General features: G+C 34.9%; 1 long non-coding RNA gene across 2 annotated transcripts in view; it reads left to right on the top strand.

The window, feature by feature from the left end:
- Positions 1-20,953, top strand: part of LOC118197381 (uncharacterized) — a 68,373-nt gene extending 47,420 nt beyond the window's left edge. The window contains exons 1-3 of one of the 2 annotated variants that reach the window (XR_004759581.1): positions 452-470; positions 2,723-2,849; positions 20,485-20,953. This is a non-coding gene — a long non-coding RNA (uncharacterized LOC118197381). Of the gene's footprint in view, positions 1-451; positions 471-2,722; positions 2,850-20,484 lie in introns of those variants that run through there. The other variant, XR_015040450.1, reaches the window with a different exon arrangement.
- The last annotated feature ends 435 nt before the right edge of the window (positions 20,954-21,388 follow it).

Below are 21,388 nucleotides of genomic sequence, written 5' to 3'. Positions count from 1 at the left end.
AAAACAGCACCGACCGGGACAGCTGACTGGTTCAACAAGGTTCATTAGAAACCCAGCCAAAACAAAAGTTGTTCTTTAAAAGCGTACCTTATCCTCAATACTTTGAGTAGCTTTGAGCCATTTTAAGCATCCACTTTGAGTCGTTCTCTGATATGAATAGGATTCTGCCATTTATGATTATTTTTTTCGCTGATGAAAGTTCAACCTTATGCTTTACTAACACTTTGTGGGTGGCTCCTTTGCGAATATCACTCGTTTTGATCACTTGCCTTGTTTTGCTAAAGCAGTTTACTAGCACATTATGTACGTATACATTAAAACTTCAATTATTCTAGGGACCTCCAGTGGCCGAGTGGATAGGATCGCTGAACACTAGAGGTTCGACCTTGGTTCCTGTCAAGGAGAACGGACCGACTGCTTGGATGCTTTCACGATTTCGATTTTCTCCATATGGAACGGGATTCTCTTAGGTTATTGCAGCTTTGATATAATTGCTTAAGCAAGCTTCCTGTCAACAGGTTATTTAAATGTATATACATATATATATAACAATTAAAAGCAGATTCCTGCTAACCGCAACTACGAGTGAAGAGAATGTGAAGCTATTCCCAGATTAAGCTTCTCAAAAAACCATAACTTCTATATAAATTTGGGGGAAAAGGCAAAACCTAATTTTGCAAGCATGCTTTATTGAACTTTATTGTGAAGGTCTTAAAAAAACTAAACATTTTTGCTACATGGAATTCGTCTGGAAATGATCGTGAACTACGGGTTCGCCTCGTTACCCTTAATAACTGCGTCAGATGAAAAGGAAAAAACTGGTATTTATAGAAGAAATCATTCATCATACAACAAGGTTGACAGCTATAATTATCTGAAGGAGAACAACAATTTTTACCTGCAAAAATATCTCATATCACCAAAATAACTCACATTGCAAACCTCAATACAAGTCTAAAACCTGAATCTGAGCTGAAACTCTGAATTAACTAATTTATTGTTCCATAGCTATGTTTATATGTCTTCCCATCACTTTTGGAAGCTTCTAGAAAAAATCACTCCTGGGGCTCAAAAATGCGTTAATCGGAAACTTTCAGAATGCCGTCAAGTTATAAGGATTTTAAGTTTTACTAACGTTTATTTTATTTTAAAACTTTGCTATCGTCTCTTATTTTCCACTTCCGGCCAGAATAAGCGCGAGTAGGAATTGTTTATGCTAATGGGGTTGTAAACTGTTTAGGAATTTAAGAAATGGCTTCTAGCCGAGAGAGGAGAATAGCCTTCAAGCTGCCCTGCCTCGCGCGTGCTTTTCAGTCAGTTCATGTCTGCCTTTAAGGCCAGAACGTAGTTCCTGCTGAAGTAGTAGTGTCAAAAGGCCAATCTTCGCGTTAATATTCTCTGTAAAGCATTTAAGTTTAGTTCTTACTTAGTAAAGATACTGTATTTCTTATTTTCTACGTTTTAGACCTGTTGGTCTCTTTATCCCTAAGTGCGGGAGCGCCTGTACGTTGTGAGAAAAAAGGGTAAAGTTAACCCATCTCATTTGTGTTGTCTCTTCCACGCACACACGAACATAGCTTGAGTAAGCTCCCTGTTCCCATTCAGGATTACTAGATGTTTCTCAAGACAATTAGAAGGAATAGCAGTCCTGGCAAAGTTAGCAACAAACCAATTGTTGCTAAGTTCCTTCTTCTTCCCATAATTTGTGGCATTAAGTTATAAGTTGGCTTCCACCTTAAGAGAATTCTACTCACAGATCTCAGCTGCAGTCGAAGCCACCCTCACTCAGTTACACTTTACTCAGTTAGAGGTTTTCTAAGTAGAGTGAGCTCTTCATCATGGCTCATAACAGGAATATATCTCTCTACAAAGTGAAAAGGCTAGTGTTCATTTATACAGTCAGATCACAGCCATATTCGAACGAAAGTTCTATCTGTAGAAATTGTTAGACGCTTCGCATTTGGAAACTTGAAAACTCAAGTCTGCCTTCTCTAGGATTTAACACGTTGAGCGCGGCGCCGGCCCCTGGGAACCAGCAGTGAACTTTCCATGTGGCCAGCGTCGGTCCCTGGGGACCGGCACTGGAATTTTCGTTCGGCTGGCGTCGGTCCGCAGGACCGACAGTATTAAAGTTAAAAAATAAATATAGTATCAATGAAATGTGATCAAATTTAGTTTTAATGAAATGTATTGAAACATTCTAAACAAAAATACGGCTTAGCTCGCTGCCAGCTGAACGGAAAGGACAGCAAATTCGGGGCCTCGCTCAGCGTGTTAAGCTAGCGATCTTCGACTTACAAACTACATGTGACTTCTAACTTCGATTGACTTTACTAACTTCGATTTACTAACTACATGTGTGTATCCTTACACCACAAGAGCACAGACGAGGGATCGTGATAACTCCTTAGAAGTCTAATCTCATCTTAAAGTAGAAATTAGCCGAAGTTTGCTATTAGCTTCACCAGCTCAAACACGTATTTAAAAAAAGTGAAATTAAATTTTTTTGCTATATTATTGTAACGGAAATGTAATTAATTAAAATAAAATTAAGGATTTTAAAATAAAAAAAGGATTTTTTTGTTTCTAACTAAAAAAAGAAATTGGAAGCTTTCGTTTTACATTTGACATTTAAGGTGCTGTAAAAAATAAATGAAATTATGATGCAGATTTATTTCTTTTTGCGATCGCGAGCCTTTCTAATTTTTTTTACCCTTTCTAGAGAAGCCCCTAAAAGATAATCTAATAAGGAACTAACTCTGAGCTTCATCAACGGCGTAGTATTTCAGTCTCTCTTTGCTTTCGGGAAAAACTAACTGTTCCTAATCCGAATGGAAGACAGTCAATGGGTATGTATTAGTTTTATTCACGTAAATTTTTAATAATAAACTAAAACGTTGAATACCTTGAATAGCGTATAAAAAATAATGAATGCAAAAAAAAACTTTGAATGAAACTCTTTAAAAAAAAATGTCTTAGAAATTTTCTTTTCATCAACGTCTCTAACTTCTACGTGATTTCATCACTGTGTTAATTCTACTAAATCTATAAAATGTTGCTGTTTATGAAGTTAGTTTTGAAAGCAAATATAAGAATTTTCAATAATTCAATACTTTACACTTTTTACAAGGCCTGTTTTGTAATAAGAAACGTCGCCATGAGCCTAATTTTCACTTCAATGGTGTGACTAGGAAAAATTTAGTAGTAGGTAGATATGATGAACATTAAAGGAAATAATTAAAGATAAATTGTGTAGTCTTTGTAATCTTCAGCTTTATCTTGAAAATTTTTGCAAATTACACATCGGAGGCAAGGTATGCCATCTGTAAGTAACCTATCGTCTCAATGTCGTGCTCTCTAAAGTAGTGTAATAGTGATTCATAAATGCATATATATTTAATTAATAGTGTGTAACCCTTGTATTGTTTAACTGTTTTATTGCATTTCCATAATAAAATAATTATTGGGGTAGCACTTATGAAAATATTAAACGTCTCTGTTTTCCATTTAAAGCAAATCAAAGCTTTTAAATTTTGCAGGAAATCTAATTGTAAAATAAGTGTTGCGATTTGCAACTAAGAAGAAGGGTTATAAGGTATTTCTCCCGCCTTCTTGGCATGCCTTAGTGGTGCGGTGGTCTGCACGCTGTTCGCGTATTCCAGAGATCCGCGATTCGATTCCCGACGAAGGCGTTGCTCATTTTTCATCTTTCCTGCTTCCAAAAAAAACCTAATGACTCTACAGCAGCGCCCGAAATGAAAGGTGATAAATGATGATTCTTCACCACCAGGATTTGGCGAATGGATCCGCTAAAACCCCAGTCGCCCTTCAAAATGTAGAGTATATATTTATTTCTCCTGCTTTATTAGCGTGCCTTCGTGGTGTAGTGGTCTGCATGCTGGGCACGTATTCCAGAGGTCCGTGGTTCGATTTCCGCGGAAGGCGTTGCTCATTTTCCACATCTCCTGCTTCCAAAAAAAATACCTAATGTCTGTACAGGGTTACCTACAGAAATTAGAAGAATTATAAAATAACCTACACAATTTAGATGAAATGGAGAAGAAGAATATCCGTTTCTTACAAATTGATGTATCCGTAAATAAAAATAATTTGCAATCGCAATTTGTTTTTGTAACTAACTTCAGGATAATTAAAAGCAAAGCCATATTCTTTTGCTTTATAATTATATCTATTTATTAGTACGATCCTGTCATTAAAATACTCTGATATTTTTTTACGAGAGATGGAAGATACTCAACGTCCGTTTCATTTATCTGTAATGCACATGCCACATTTTTTACTTCTTAACAATTACGATTATACTTGTACAGCCCCATGGGTATAAGCCAGAAATACCAATAGGGAATAACCTCTTGATAAAGAGAATTTTATAATCTCAGAGGAAATTCTTCCAACCTTATACTGGATGGCTAAAATTGTAATAAAAGGGCTCACAGCAAAGGCGTAGTTGAAAATTACGAGACAAAAAGATATTTAACAAAGTAAGCGTTTATTTCGTAGTTTTCTTGCAATGAGTTTAACTTGGTTAGTCATTGTTTAACAAATAGACGCGGAGATCTGCTGTATAATTTTATTGTCATTTTTATCTAATATAAGATATAGAAGGTAAGATAAAATAATACCTTGATTGAAGGTAGAATTTCAGAACAGATTTACAAACTTAATTTAAACTATACTTCATAAGTTACTGTATTTTCTTCCCCTTTTCATAAATTTCTGTGTTATATTTTATCTAAGATTTCAGTTTTAGGTGCAACAAATTTACTTTTCTGTTGTGGGAATGATTTTATACTGACATTCATAGAAACTGGTTGGGGAAGGAAGATTTTATTGAACTTTTATTGAACTTTATTTTATTGCACTGTTCCCAATAAAAAATATTTATTGAAGCTTTAGAAAATTTATTGAAGCTTTAGATTGCACTGTTCCCAATCAAGTTACAAAAATAGGCTGTTTCCGTTATATATACCTTTTCTGCTAGAATGAACGTATAAGGTATTATGAAGCTGATATTTAACAAATAATCTGGTTTTTATATAAGATATCTTATAAAGCATTTCTCCCGCATTCTTGACATGCCTTCATGGTGTTGTGGTCTGCACACTGGTCGCGTATTCCAGAGGTCCGCGGTTCGATTCCCGGCGTTCGATCCCCATTTTTTCATCTCTCCTGCTTCCAAATTACCTAATGTCTCTACAACTTCAAACATACCCAGTTCAAGTTTCAGTTCAATGTTCTTATTATTAGGTATATGCTTTTATTAGGTATATAATAGGTATATGCTTTATGTTAATTAACCCATTATCTTTTTAATCCTATAGCTCATAAATATTTCTTTTTCCCTAGAGGGATCGACTTGGAGATTGTGAATCTCCTCCAGCTGCTCAAATTTTCTCGTCTAGAAATAATAGTTTAATCTACTATCATTTCTACTTTTGCTTGCCGTTGCCATGATGCAAAAGAGTTTCGTGTATTTAAGAACAGAGTTCTTGAATGTTAGAGAGTTTTGGTAGCGACGCTAACCGCTGTACCTTCAAAATTTACACATCGATGCAATAAAAAGAGAACGGTAGTTAATCTTTCTCTATTCATTGGCTGGTAAATTCTCCGAGCTTACACTATTGGCTGGATAAGTAGTCTTATGTTGGGTGGTAGGAGCATAATAAAATGTTTTCGTAATTTAAGTCTTGAGATTATTAGCTCGTTATATTTTATAAGTCTAAACTTCGGATTTAAATTTAAATTTTCAAAACTGACATTAGTGTCATATAACCAGTTAACTGCATGCAAATTACGAGAGATTTTTCTATACTTAATAACGGCGCATAAGGAGGATAACATTTTGATTAACTGAAATATTTTTTTTTATATATTTAGGATTCGTACATAAATAGGATATAGATCGGATGAGCATCAGCATAGAACATACGAATATTCTTAAGAACGAAAACTGTTCTCGTTCAGAGACTCGGTTTTCTCTAACTCCAGAAATAGTAGCAACAGTGAATTAGGCAAAAAATGACGAAATAAAAATTGTTTTAGAAACAGCATGGTCTAAAATTAAACATTAATTTGCAGGGATTTATATTTGTTTTAAATAACTAATTTTATTTAAATTTAAGCTTTCCTATAAGCCTTCATTCGCCTAATTGTCAATGCCAGAATATTTAAATTTGGTAGCACGAGTGAAAGAATGCAAACTCTATCTTGTGGAAGAAAGAGTTTAAATACCGGGTTTTAGAAGGAAAGTTAGAGAGAGTTAGGCTATTGCCGTCACCTCTGTTGCGTGAGCTTCTACTCCCGAAGTTATTGCTGATTTAAGTGGCATAACAGCATTTTACTTTGCTGCTACTATTTTGTCGCGGGTTTAAGAAACAGGAATATCTGAGCCCTGCAGCTTAATTTCTACTACTTGTGAACATCTTGGAATTTTTAGTTTAGTTCTGTGATTTCAGTTACCGCCCAAGGGAGGCGTAGTATATTAGCTTCGAGTTGACGCATTGTAAATTTTTAAAGAGTTTAACAAAGGATACCTTTAACCCTTCTCTTGTGTAGTACGGTTGTCACTTAGAAGGTAAGCAAGAAGACTCTACAAATTAAAAAAACAAGGGATCGTATAGCATGAACCACAGTTTCTTAAACTGTGGGTCGACAAAAATTTTAGCAGTTTTGATATTTCTTTAACTTTTTATAATAATTTTATAATTACCAAATATTTTTACATAATGTATCTGAAAATAGATAAAGATAAGACAATACAGATAAAAAAAAAAAAAAAAAAAAAAAAAAAAAACACGCTTCTTTTTATAATATAAACGTTCATTTTACTTGCTTTGCACGTAACGCTGTCATTCCGCCTGTTACTTATTTAAAATTTTCGCATTGTTCTATGTCTTCAAACTAGAAATTAAAGTTAATGACCTAAAACTGCACAAGTATATTACAGTACAAGTGAAAACATTGACGGTCTCACTTAATGCGTGTGTCGGATTTGCGCACTGCTTATGGAATCCCACAAAATTTTCGTAAATTATGGGGTCCAGGGGTCGCGATTGAGAAAGATTTAAGAAGGCCTGAACGATTCCGTATATAGTATTTTAAACATTTTTCCTTATCGCATAGGTTTGGAAGAAACATCTTGTCTTAGCTTGAAATTATAATTTTTTATATGCAATTAAAACATGCTTCTCCTTATTATTAATCAACATGCTATCTCCTTATTAAAATATGCTTCTCCTTATTTTGTAAGCAATTCTCATAAAATGAAATACAGTCAAACTCTATTATAACCAAGTTATATATATATATATTATAACCAGGGTATAACCGCGATATTTGCTCGTTATTAACCGAGTGTCGTAGAAATCGGGTTTGTGAAAAAAAATCACACATGCTTACTATATTATATATTCATTATTTATTTTTTATATCTGTGCAGTACAAAAGAAGGTGACTAATTTGCTTTGACCTGTCTTATTGTCTCCTTCTTGTGTTACTATTTGTTCTTCGCAGAAAATTCATGACTCGAAAAACATCGTTCATTTACACCCCTGGCTTCGAAAATGTTTGAAGTTTTTCTGCGCACTGAGAAGCCATTGAGAATGTTGGAGGGTGGCGGTTCAGTTTAAAATTCTTCACATTCTTCGTCCCTCTAAAGATACGAGTATGTCCAATCCACCCTGACGGAAGCAATTGGTAATGCATGTTGATGAAACGTTTTTCCACGCTTCGTTCATTAAACATATCCATTCGAGTACGTTTTCACTAGCATTTGAGGTTGTTGCTATTTTTTCTCTTCTATAGAGAAACATCGAAATCAAGTGCTTACGAAAGTTTGATTTAAATCTTTTGAAGATTCCTTGGTCCATAGGATGGATAACACTTGTAGAATTCGGTGGAAAAAATTCTATCCTGATCACTCCCCAAGATAAAAATGGCCACCGTCACGTGCTCGCAGGACTTATGACTCATCACTAACTTTCGGTTGACTTTGAAATGTTAAAGAATTTTTTCCAGGAAAGCATAAAATGAACCGGAGAGGTGGAAGTCATTCATAAAACACAAAAATATTGACCGCTATAACTGCATTTTGCTCGTTGAACGCGAGTTATGCTCCCACAGACGTAACATTGTACCAACCAAGTATTTTCAATTTCCTCATTAAATCCGGGTTCTGGTCAAATCAAGGCTCATATTCAATAAATGAGTAGTACGGTATCTGCATGACTTTACGTATTGCCTTATTTCAGCATTCTTGTTATAATACTGTAGAGACACGATGACTGGAGACATGAAAAATGAGCAATGCCCTCGCCGGGACTCGAACCACGGACATCTCAAATACACGCCGAGTGTGCTGACCACTACACCACGAAGGCATGCTAAAAAGACGGGAGAAATACCTTATATGCTCCCCATTTTAAAGGACGACTGGGGATTAGGGGATCCAATCGCCTAATCCTAATGGTAGAGCACAATCCTCCACCACTTTTTTTTTTTTTTTTTTTTTTTTTTAGTTCGGGCGCCACTGTAGAGACATTATGATTTCTTTATGTTGCAGACATGAAATATGAGCAATGCCCTCGACGGGACTCGAACCATGGACCTCTCGAAAACGCCTCGAGTGTGCTGCCCACTACACCACTAAAGCATGCTAAGAAGGCGGGAGAAATACCTTATAACACTTATTAGACAAATCACGTAAACAAAGATGGAAAGTAAATATAATCAAAACTAGCTTTGAGCCGAAGCATATTTTATTAAAACTTTTCAGATATACAAATATTAAAGAATTAAATTAAAAAGGAATATCTTAAATAATTAAAATCGATTATCATAAATGATGTATTATTATTTTACGACTACGTAATTAAAAGTCACCATTTGCTTCGATTCTTTTTAGATGATCCCCAAATCGAACATTCACTGGCTGTTATCGTGAAATTTTGTTTTTAAAGCAATGAAATGTATTTTGAAAGTATAATATTTCTTAATTTGCAAGCGTAATAATACGCATAATGTTTTAACAGAATATATATGTGTTGTAAGGATCTTAAGTTTTACTAACGTTTATTTTATTTTAAATCTTTACTATCACTTCTTATTTTCTACTTCCGGCCAGAATTATAAGCGTGAAGGTTTTTATGCAAAGTTTGTCTGGCGAACGCCAAGTATTTAAGTTGTGGCCTTTCGCCAAGCGAGAGAGAGGAAGCAGTGAGTCAACGCAGGCCGCTTACCTTAGAAGTTACGCAGTTGCTGTTTGCCTTCCAGGCCAGAGGTTTTAATCCTCTTGATAAATTAAACGTATTGTAGTGTTCACAGTCTCTGTGCTACATACGCTTCCTGTTATTATAAGGCCAATCTTCCACGTGTATTATTCTAAAGTTAAATTAGAGTTTAGTTTTATTTTTATACTTTTACGTTAGACCCCAAGTGGCGGGTCAGTGTATTCCGAAGTACGGAAGTTATTGTATATAGAGAAAAATAAAGGGTTTTGTATACCCTTCGTCTGTATCCTGTCTACTTACCACAATTAGTGAACATAGCTTTAGTAAGCTCTCTGTTCCGAGTCAGGTCCTTGTATGTTCCCGAAGAAGGTTAGAAGGAACATTGACCCTGATAGTGTAATAAAACAATTCTCCCGAAACAAATGCTGAGATGTAAATTAAGGGATAAACTAATAACGGCAGAACTGACTCCACACTTTTGTTTAAAAACTAAACAATGGTGCTGAAATATTTCAGAACTTACTCTTTTCCTATGTGATTGTCCCAGAACATTTTTTTTATAATCTGCCAAACTTTTTAAAATTTATTTACTCCAATAAATACGACTAAGTTTTCATGTTAGTCATATTTATGAGGAATATTAAATTTTTTTAACATAGTGTTCTAAGTTTTAAATGAATTCGTGACGCATAACAATCAATAAACATTTTACGCTAACGAAGAAAAAAGAACAAACGACTGCCATTCAAAGTTAAATAACACTGTTAAACTAGTGCTTTCCCTTATTGCAACACACTGTGATGAAATATTAAGAAAGATTTTCCTCCACTAATATGAATAACTGCCATGCTTTGCTTTCGACATTGTTACAAATGGATACAGACAGCCTTTCAAATCATAGACAGAGTTCATAGATAAAAAAAAAAAAAAAAAAAAAAAAAAAAAAAAAAAACCAGATGGGGTTTAAACAATTGGCCTCGATGAAATCAAAATGTTCTTCCGAAAATCCTTTCTACTTAAATTAAATCAATGGAAATGGAAATGCAGTTAAAGTGTTTTACATTTGTTCTGCCCTATATTGTGAAATGATTCTAACTTAAACAGAAATCGTAACTTTACATTGTAGAGTCATTAGATTAATTGGAAGCAGAAAAGATGAAAAATATGCAACCGCCTTCGCCGGGAATCGAACCACGGACCTCTGGAATACCGGCCCAGCGTGCTACCGTTACACCACAAAGGCACGCTAGGGAAGTGGGAGAAATACCTTATAACATGATTAAAATTCGAATCAGAAATAACCGAATACTTAACGATTCCCGTTAAATAAGCCATTTTTTAAAAGGAAAAACGTAACTGTAAGTCTGCTAGTTTAGTCTACGCTATTTATATGTGTTAAATCACTCCAGTAAAAGTTCTGAATTCTACTTAGAACAATGCTTTATGCTTATACTTTCAATACCTAATTCTGGTGGAATTTATTTGAAGAGTTCTTCAAAACTTATTCTTTATACTTCACAATCATAGTTATTTATATAATTCCTAGTACAAACAAGTAAATTATAACATATTTGACCCTAATAGGATATATTTATCCTGAACACGTGTCGTAGTTAAGTTTTAGTACAGAATAGTTCGTACAAAATCAAAGAAATCCTATTAGAGGCAAGTTTTCTTCATTTGTTCTGAAGAATACTTGCCTTTAATAGCATAAGTAGGACTCTTAGATGTTTTCAAGTCATCAAGTATGTATATAATTTAAATATTTCATGAAGTCTGTTAGTAAGAGAAATAAGTATGTACAGTGGATGTACAAAAATATGGAAACACCTTGTGAAATGCATGTTTGAAAAGAAAGATTGATTTTAATGAAATATGTAGGTGTCGCTGGCGTTTTTGACCACTGACACCACCTATACAACTTCGTAAATGTGCTAAACAGTTCAGTTGTTGTCGGAGTACTGTTATGTGAGGTTGTCATTGCATTATGTCAGAGTTAACAGACTTCGAACGTGGGCAAATTGTTGGAGCACGAATGGCAGGTGCTTCCGTAAGGTGTTTAGTGTTTCAAGAGGTACTGTATCGAAGATTTATTCCGCATATTTGAAAAGCGGAAAAACATCATCTGCTAAATCACAGCGCGGACGAAAGTGTGTCCTGAGTGATCGTGACAGACGATCATTAAGGGCAATTGTGACGAAAAATAAGAAGACCACAGCTGCAAAAGTTACTGCTGAAATGAATGTTGTGTTACCGAACCCTGTGAGTACCAAAACAATTAGAAGGGAGCTTCATAAACAGGGAATTGCTGGCCGTGCTGCAATTGAGAAGCCGCTCATCAGTGATGCTAATGCCCGTAACAGGAAAAGGTGGTGTTTAAGTCATAAAGCCTGGACTATAGAGCAGTGGAAGCGAGTAATATGGTCTGACGAGTCTTCTTTCACATTGTTTCCCACTTCTGGCCGAGTTTACGTCTGGAGAACGCTATCTCAAGCCTATAATACAGACTGCTTGTTGCCAAGAGTGAAACATGGCGGGGGTTCTGTTATGGTCTAGGCAGCCATATCGTGGTTCTCTGCTAGCCCCATGATAACTGTGTCAGGGCACATGACTGCCAAGACTTATGTGAACATTTTGGCCGATCAAGTTCATCCCATGGTACAAACTTTGTTCCCCGATGGTGATGGTGTCTTCCAAGACGACAAAGCCCCTGTTCACACAGCTCACATTGTCCAGGACTGGTTTTCTGAGCACGAGGATGAGTTGTCCCATCTCTCCTGGCCACCACAGTCACCAGACCTGAATATTATCAAACTTTTGTGGTCTACATTGGAACGGAAAGTGCGTTCTCGTTATCCACCGCCAACATCGTTATCTGAACTTGCCACCGTTTTGCAGGAAGAATGGTATAATATTCCCTTGGCAAACATACAGGAACTGTATTTATCCATTCCGAGAAGACTGCAAGCTTTTTTGGATGCCAACGGGTTTCCTACACCATATTAAGCAAAGAAACATGTTTTTTTAAAGGTGTTTCCATATTTTTGTCCAGCATTGTTCATTTTTTACGTCTCCTGCTTAAAAAAATCTGATGTGTACACCACATGACTTCCTTGTACGGAAGATTAAATTATACGCACTTTTTCTTGCATTTCATTTAAAAATTATTGAATTTAATTAAATCTACTTCGCCGACAACGCATAAACCACAATAGAATAAATGCATTCTTTAAAATTCACTCTATTTGTTTACCATAGCGACACTCTGGCGCTAGATTCACTTAACAGTATTACGTATATTTCGTTCATATTATAACACAGAATGCACAAAATTTACATCATTTAAAGAATTATCTAATCGTTGCCACATGTTCTATTGAAATACTATAATAAAGCTAGGACGATGTATAAAAGGAATTAAGCAAACAAAACAAAAAAAACAGTTTTTCACAGACGATTGAGTATTTTTCATTCAATTAATTCAGTTCTCAATTCGCGACAAGGCAAAAATACATAAAAACTCAAAATATCTGTATTAAAAATTACGAAGTAAATCTTAAAAACTTATTTCCTCGAAAAAATTCCAGAAAGAATTAAGCATGATTTAATTCGCAATAATAAATGAAGGCGTTATCTTTGTTGTTGTGAAGGTAAGTTTCTCTAGATTGGCAACAAATCCACTAGTCTGCTGTTTCAAATGTAAACAAGCAATGGCCGCCATGAAAAAAAAATATTAGGCTTAGCGGCACTTAAACAACTTTAAAATTGTTGATAATTCTAAATATATTGCATATAGATTTACAAAAGGCATAGAAACCTTAACCGGAAGATAAAAACAACATAATTCAATCATTTTTAAAGCAAAAAAATGTACAATTTACAAACATATAAGAGTAAAGAAACTGAGATCACTGAGCCGGGTAACAGAGTGGATATATATATAAATATATTTATATACGTTTGGTGCGGCCGATTGCAACCAAAATACGAGGTGCACATCTACATGTTATAGCAGTCCTATATACAAAATTTCAACTTTCGGAGGCTACTCGTTTTTGAGTTATGCAAGATATGTACGTACGTGTACGTACAGACGCCACGAAAAATTCTCTTCAGAATTCATTTTAAAGCAGTTTTATAATTTTTTTGGAGGGAAAAAGTCTTTTATTCTGTCCTTACGTACAGATATCATGCAAAAACATCGTTAAATTGCATTCGATAGCGGTCAAAAGGTATATTTTCTTTGAAATATGCTGCCTGAAACTTTTCGCGATTAGAATACTTCCTTTTTACTTCGTACAAGAAAGTAAAAAAGATTTATCACTCTACAATGTGCAGTAGAACTTCGAATCTATCCCTCCCAAAACTATACATCCCAAAACTCCCAAAACTATATATATATATATATATATATATATAATTAAAAACAAGTAAGAAATTTAGAACTAATATTTCACAAATACCAAAAGTTGAAATTTATAATTAATAAATTTAAAAAAAATTCAAATAAATGCAACAAAGAATTTTAAAATGTTAAAACCAGAACACTTTAAACAAGCAAAACGCAAAAATTAAGAAAATTTAAAGAAAAATGAATATAAACAGAAGAATTCAATCAACTTCAATGCTACTTCATCAGGGAGGAGGAACACTGAAGTCAATTGAATTCTCTTTTCCTTCTACAAAAATCCCTGCTTTTCTGTATCCAGAATTAGCCGATAAATCATTTTAATGTATTTTAATTATAATAGTTCATCTGAAAATTCTGTCCCTTCCCTAAAGCAAGGAAAAAACAAAATAATTTCTAATTAGAATAATTAGAAAAATCTTTAAAAAAAAAAAAAAGAGAATTCTGGTTTATAAAAAGAGAATTATATATATATATCTATACTATTTAATTTCATATCTATCGCTGCCCAAATCATAGTTTTTCCGCATAGATCGTTTGAATAGAATTCAATTATTTTGAAGAGAAATTCGCATTAACAGCAGCACAATAACAAAGCAACTCTTGCCATACCTCCCTTAGTTTGATGATCAAGTTATTAACATCATTTTCGAATAATATTGCTCAACAATATTGCGATACATTTATTTTTGGCCATTTTCATTTATGTATTCCTGTTAATTTTTAGATGTTTCAGAATTAATTTTCAGTTTGAATCTTCAAGAAATAATGAGGAAGAAAATTCCATTCCGGTTCGTGAAAATTTTGTTTCGAAAATTCATATTTTCAACAGAGACAAAATTCGGCCAACAAGCAAAGGAACAATATAGAACATTTTTGTTAAAAAATAGTTTCTTTTTTAATGTAGTGTACTTCTCTTGAAAGTAATACTTGTTATTTATTTCAGCTTCTATTTAGTAAGTGTAAAAGAATTGAAAATAAAAATGTAGCCAGGTCATTAAAATTGGCGAAAGAATTAAATTTAGAAGTGTAAAGTTTCTTCGTTTCAATTTTTGTTCGCGTATACATACTTTTTTTTTTTTTTTTTTAAGAATTTCCGTTCGCTTTTAAACAATAGATCAAAGTTCACTGTACTTCAGTTTGCATTCCGTTCATATCTTTAACGCCCACCAGCGGCCGAGCGGTGGTAGTTCGGTACGAGGTTCGAATCCCGCGAACAGGCTGGCTGCATGGGTGTTTTCGTGGTTTTCCCCATGTGTAACGTGTGTACGAGCCAGTTTCCCTTAGAAAGTCCTCCACGAAGGCATCCCTCCCCTTAGGCAGATAGCCCTCGAGGCTTTGCGGTAATTAAATAACTAACATCATATCTTTAACACATGAGAACTTCAATTACTCGAGTCTTATTTATCCAGACTCCAAAATATCTGAAATTCCAACCATACCGTCTGCTTGTTCTTCGCTCTTTGAAAAAATAGATAATTGAGAGTTGAATGAAACTTTCTCCATATATCTAATTTTTCCATTGATTAAAATAATATAAAATCTAGTACTTCGCAAAGCAGATCTTAAAATATTGTTAAATTATTGAGGGTAGAAATTCAATAATATGTAATAACAGCTTAAAGAGAGATGTTATTGTTTTTACTGCGATAATTTCGTGGCTTTTCAAAATTGAAATTTTTGCCACTTTGTTTTGCAGAAAATATTATTGAAAGCCTCGTTCGCAAACAATTCAGTGAAAAATTCTTTTAAAAAATTTAAATCTTAAATTTATGACGGAATAACATTACATCAAAAGTTCTTATCATTTCTGTTTACATTGAAATTATTTCAGATATTAAATCGGCATTTGAATACCAATACAAATCTTTTTTAATTTTATGCTTGGGGAAAAGCGGTATAATAAAATGGTTCGTAAAGGTCCATAAGAAGAAACTCCAAACCCCGAAGAAAAGTCATTTAATGTCTACTTTGCAAAAACAACCTTACTAAATCGGCCAGACGTCCATACGGTATAGTGGTTAGAGTAGCCTATTACGGTACTGAAGGGCCCGGGTAAGAATCCCGAAGTTGACATGAATATTTATAAATGTATAATGTCGATGCGCTAAATATGCGGCGAGCCGAAGGTCCTCTCGTGTGGATTGGGGAAGTGGAGAAGGGTGGGAGACCTCCAGACCTCCCCGGGATGCTCTCCCTCAAACTTGGGGGTGGAAAATAGAAGTCCATCCTCTCTTCGGAGTAGGCTCTGTAAACCATTGTTCCATGTAATATGGACGCGACAACAACAACAACCTTAGTAAATTGTTAACATTCTTTAGGTTAAAATTGCAATCATCTTTTTTTCGTTCATCCCTTTTTCCTACCTTTCGGAATTTATTCTACATGTGGTTTTCTTTCCTGCTTTCTTGATTTCCCTAGTGTGTGACGTAATTAAAACTCTTCCATTTTATAAATTTTCTATGCTAAAATGTCCCATTATCATTCTCTTTACCCGGGTAATTTACCCTTCCGTCACTCAGAGCAGCTATGTAGGTAAGTCCCTTGAACTCTAGCAATTCGACCTGTGTTCAGATCCTGGAGGAGAGGCTGGTTGCATGGGTGTTTTCGTGGTTTATCTCTGTATTAAAAGTGAATATCAACCAATATCTCTTAGGAAATTCTTTACGAAACTTCCCTCCTCTCAGGCAAATAGCTGTAAATCAGGTTTGCCATAATCCATTAGATTTAAATCCCTTTCACCATTCTTTTTTATTCCTGATAAAAGATGTACTGAAGTCTTTCATGCTCCGATCAGCAGCATATGTATTTTGTTCCTTTCTTAAATCCGTGGATTAATGTCAATGTCAATTGGGCTTCAAATTGAAGTTAATGCCAATTGGACTTGAAGTTAATGTCAGTTGGACTTGAAATAGAAAGTTATGATATATTACGATTTTGAAATGATTTCCTAGCTGAAGATGAGATATGAAATTATGTTTAATGAGGATTTTTTTCATTTTTCTTTATATTAAATATCATCTTAGCGTTTAGAAATGTAAAACCGTGGCTAATTTGTTATGCTGTATAATGAAATAACTCTCTAAGAAATACTTCTTCTTGAAATTAGGAAGTAAAAAAAAGGAGAAACACATTTTAATCATTGCAGTCAAACTTCCTTATAACGAAGCTTCAAGAGACTAAGTCTTTGGTTTGTTACATTTGGGAGTGTGCTATGTTTGATCTGACAAGGGAAAAAAATTTGAGTTTTGACTGAAGGACCTTTAAAAAACGATTAACCCTTAGAAAACCGAAGCCTTCGCTAACCTGTATGCTTAATGCACCGAAACGCATATCCCCTTTACCCATCCCGTCCGTTTCCTTCCCTCCTTGTTCATTAACGGACAAAGAGGTGTGAAAATTTCAAATGACATCCTTTCTACTTCCTAACAAAGAAGCTTCCATTAGCCTTCTAGGACAAGCAGTCTGAAACTAATACAATGCATTTGGGGAAACTGCACCTAATACTCCATACCTTAGGGGGAAGGAAGAAAACAACATCGCAGTCTCGGCCTTTTCGGGAGGTTGTGGTAGTTTGAATGAAACGGCATCTCGGACATTTTGGTCTTGAAAGGACCATACCTATCAAGGACTGGGCCATTGCCATACCTATCAAGGACATTGCCTATCAAGGACTGGGACATTGCCATACCTATCAAAGACTGTAAATAAACAATGTAATAATAATTATAATTGAAAAAATTCATATTAGAGCGTTGGTTGAATAATTTTAATAACATGCAGTTGTTAAATTATATATAAGTAAGTAAAAAAGTCCCTTCATTTTCACTAAGTCAAAGTTCTGCAGGTTGTGTGGGGAAAAACTTAATAGTTACAAGCACGATTGTTTTGGCATCTGCAACAGAGGGGAGTTCGTTTTCCTTGTTTCTTAGTTATTTGAAATTTTTATCATTATCAGATAAAGAAATTTCGATGTCATCATGTTTCACTTTAGTGGTTGCTCAATATCTTCGTCATTCTGATCTTCGTATACGGCAACAAGTGACCACAGGTTTGGAAAAGCTCCATGTCATGTTCTGAAAATATTAAGCTACTTTTTAATTTTCTTGCAACTTTGCAAAAGGTAAATCCTCATTCCTATCATCTTCATCTGGATGAGGGTGGCAGAGACAAGTTTCGAATGATGGGTTCAGTAAAGAGTCGTCAAGATTTTTCTACATTGCATTAAGATTTAAAAAGCTACAACTTGTACTCTCCATTAGCTGCTTTCTGTAATGTTGCTTTAAGATTACCCTTTGCTCTATAAGCTTAGTGATGGAAATTGCACTGGAGGTATGGTAGAAAAGTCTAAATCTATTTTAAATTTTCGATACTGATATAGTATAACCCAAGAGAAGAACCCTTCACTTTTTGACGGACGCTTTTCAGCCCACTTTCATCGCTGCAATTCAGACAGTTCTGATGTCATACGAGAAAAACAACGGATTGCATAGAAATCAGGAAGATTCTTCACGATTTTAGGCATGTTCAGTTTGGTAATGCCCCATTTAGTAGAAATCTGAGATTTTCAATATCTTTCTGGTTGGCTCATGCAGAGAGATTGTGATTCGAATTTTCAATAAATTTCAGCCAGAGAATTGGTAAAATAATTCAGTATCACTGAAAAACTTTTTTTTATTAGTGACGACATACATAATTTGAAATATTTTTTCATCATGTCTCAACATTATACAATGAAACACTCCATGACTCTTTGGCAATTTTGTTTGAAAAACTGTTCTGCTGCTTCTCTAACTAGCGAATTGTTCACTAAAAAGAAGTCTTCTTCCCCCCCCCCTTTACAAATTCATTGACTTTTGTCTGAAACATTTGTGCAGATACTGGCAGACTGTGTTTCTGTAAATGGTGAACTATTTCAAAATTGTTTTCTCAGTATCCTCATATTCAATTTTTCTCAACTTATTTTTCGGACCCAAATTTTTTCTTGCATGGAAATTAGAAAGTCTCTATTTTTCATAAGTATATTTCAATAAATTGCATTCTCTGCATATAACGGATTGGCTACGTGCATTCTGTATTCTTCTAGTAATGCTCATTTTAACTTTAATGCAGATTGTCTTATTTTATAGCTTCCCATAAGGATAAATTTTTCATACAATACATTTTTATCAATATAGAATGAAGATAATCTGAGCAAATAAGTTTCAATCATCTGGAAAAATTAGAAAGCAAAATAATTTCATCACTGATATATCCTGCGTAATTGTTCTTCCAAAAACTATGCGTTGTATCTACCTTGGATAAACTTTAAAATATAACGAAAATCGGGGGAAAATAAAAGAACAATTGCATTAAAATAAAGGTTCACTTATATACTACTATCCTTGTAGCCTAAATATTGATGATTTTAAAGTTAGGTTAGTTTCTAGAAAAATTTACATGTTATAACGAGAATACGAAAAAGAATCGGAAGGCAATTTTTAATATGTGGATAATAAATCAAAAAAGCTGTAGAGTCATTAGGTTACTTTGAAGCAGGGGTACATGAAAGATGAACAGGCCCTTCCATCACTCGAACCTGAACCTCTCGAATACGCGCCGAATATGCTACCGTTACACCACGAACGCGTATGGAAAGGAGGGAGAAAATACCTCATATTTTCTCCTTAGCCTATTAAGGACCGTTTAGACTCGGGCTTGTCTGAGCTGACGGAGATATCTGACATAGTCGACCCATCTCGAAAACCAGTTTTTCCCCATGGGGCAGCCAGTTGAAAAATCTGAACTAGCGAAGCTAGTCGATACAGGGAACTGAAGCTAAGTAAAACCCGTTAGCTCAGTAAATCGCCCTTTATGATCATAGGGCCAACTTAATTGGTTAGATAGTCGGGCTACGACCACTTCTGGTACCTTATATACTCCCCCTTTTAAAGGATGACTGGGGATTAGGGTAGCCAATCGCCAAATCCTGGTGGTGAATTATAGTCCACCACCTTTTAGTTCGGGTGCCGCTGTAGAGTCATTAGATTACTTTGAAGCAGAAGTACATAACGGTTAGCCCACTCGGCGCGTATTCCAAAGGTCCAGTTTCGAGTCCCGGCGAGGACATTGCTAATTTTTCATGTACTTGGAAAGGCATGCGGAAAGGAGGGAGAAAGTACCTTATAAATCATAACACAGATTACTGCTACAAATATGCTATCATTTCAGCTAGAGGTACCAATGCTTGTAGTCTAATCGGTCTTACAAAAAATAGTCTAATCGGTCTTACAAAAAATAGTCTAATCGGTCTTACAAAAAATAGTCTAATCGGTCTTACAAAAAATACGACCTTAACAAACAGCAAAGATGGCTGTTCACATGGAAACTTGCACGAAGAGAAAAAGTGAGGACTCGAATGGGACAAAGAACGTTAGGACTATCTGTCTGAGAAGATACAGGCCTCCATGGAAGAGACACTGACTTGTTTTACGATAGATTGGGGAAAACAACGAAAACTTCCACGCAGCCAGACTATTCGCCGAGATTTGAACACAAAATGAACTTCCTGTTTAGTGGTCTTATCCACTCGGTCATTTGTGGGTATAGAAGCAAGGATTTATCCGATTAATATTAAAAATGAAAAATCATCATTTAAATCTTACTTGTACATATTTTCCGCCGTGCCTCAGTGAAACATATTAAAGTTGTGTTTTGATTCTCCACCGTAACTGAGAGTAAAATATTAGCTATTTTCCTATTTCTTTTTCATTAATATCCTTAACCATTTTCAAATAATGAGGAAATTTGTATTCATTTTAATGTATGAACTTCTTTTTTGTATTACAGCTTATCCTGCAAACTGGGTGACAAGAAATAGAAAATGTCGCCAACTAATCAGGATGGCGACAAACACGCAGGGGCGGTAACGGAGATGGGAAGAAAGAACAATTGCTACTCCATGCTACGAAGACTTCTGAAGCGTAGAACTTCCGTCGGCATCTCCCAGAAAGATGAAGGATTGGTCCGCTGGTGTTGTCTACCTTGCAACTGCGACAACGACAAAAGGGATAATTACAGAATGCATTTGTCTGCTAGCGAATTTTTCATTGAATATTAAATTCTAGTCTTCGAAATTTTTTCTTTCTACATTTAAAAATAATCAAGAAAATCAAAGGAATAACGAATAAGGAAGCATGAAGCACGAGAGAACAAGTGCCATACAACGAGAAATTTAATTATTAGATTTCTGAGACTACACAGCCAAGACGTGATTTTTTTTCCTATCAACCAATAAAATGAATAATTAAATCATAAATCAAGTATTCATCATTCTAAGTAGTACAATTCCTTACAGCCATTCATTAGGCCTTGCTTCCATTTTTCCTTCTTACCTTGTTTCGCATACTGCTACAATTATTTATTGTTTTTCGTAATTACTTCTCAATCCTTCAAATCAGTAGCTTCAGAGAACCAAAACATTCTGAATCAAAACTCTAATTAAGCTTTGACTACACCTCACACTCAGACAAATTCAATAAATATATAACCTTCAAGACAAAATGATAGGGCAATTACCTAAACGGCACTTTGAATCTGACAAGAAGCTGGTTGAACTTTCACAATCAAATTAAATATCGTGATTTTAAAACACGTTTACGCCACAAGAATTAAACTCCTCTGAGCAGTTAATAGAGGATACATGTTTTCAGATTAACGGGCTCTTTCACTGTTTAATGGCCATCCGAAAAGG

This window comes from Stegodyphus dumicola, chromosome 3 (genome assembly GCF_044657685.1).
Source record: "Stegodyphus dumicola isolate Sdum_Otavi_A_Nest chromosome 3, ASM4465768v1".
In the NCBI taxonomy this organism is placed as follows: Eukaryota; Metazoa; Arthropoda; class Arachnida; order Araneae; family Eresidae; genus Stegodyphus; species Stegodyphus dumicola.
This window is presented reverse-complemented; position numbering and strand designations above follow the sequence as displayed.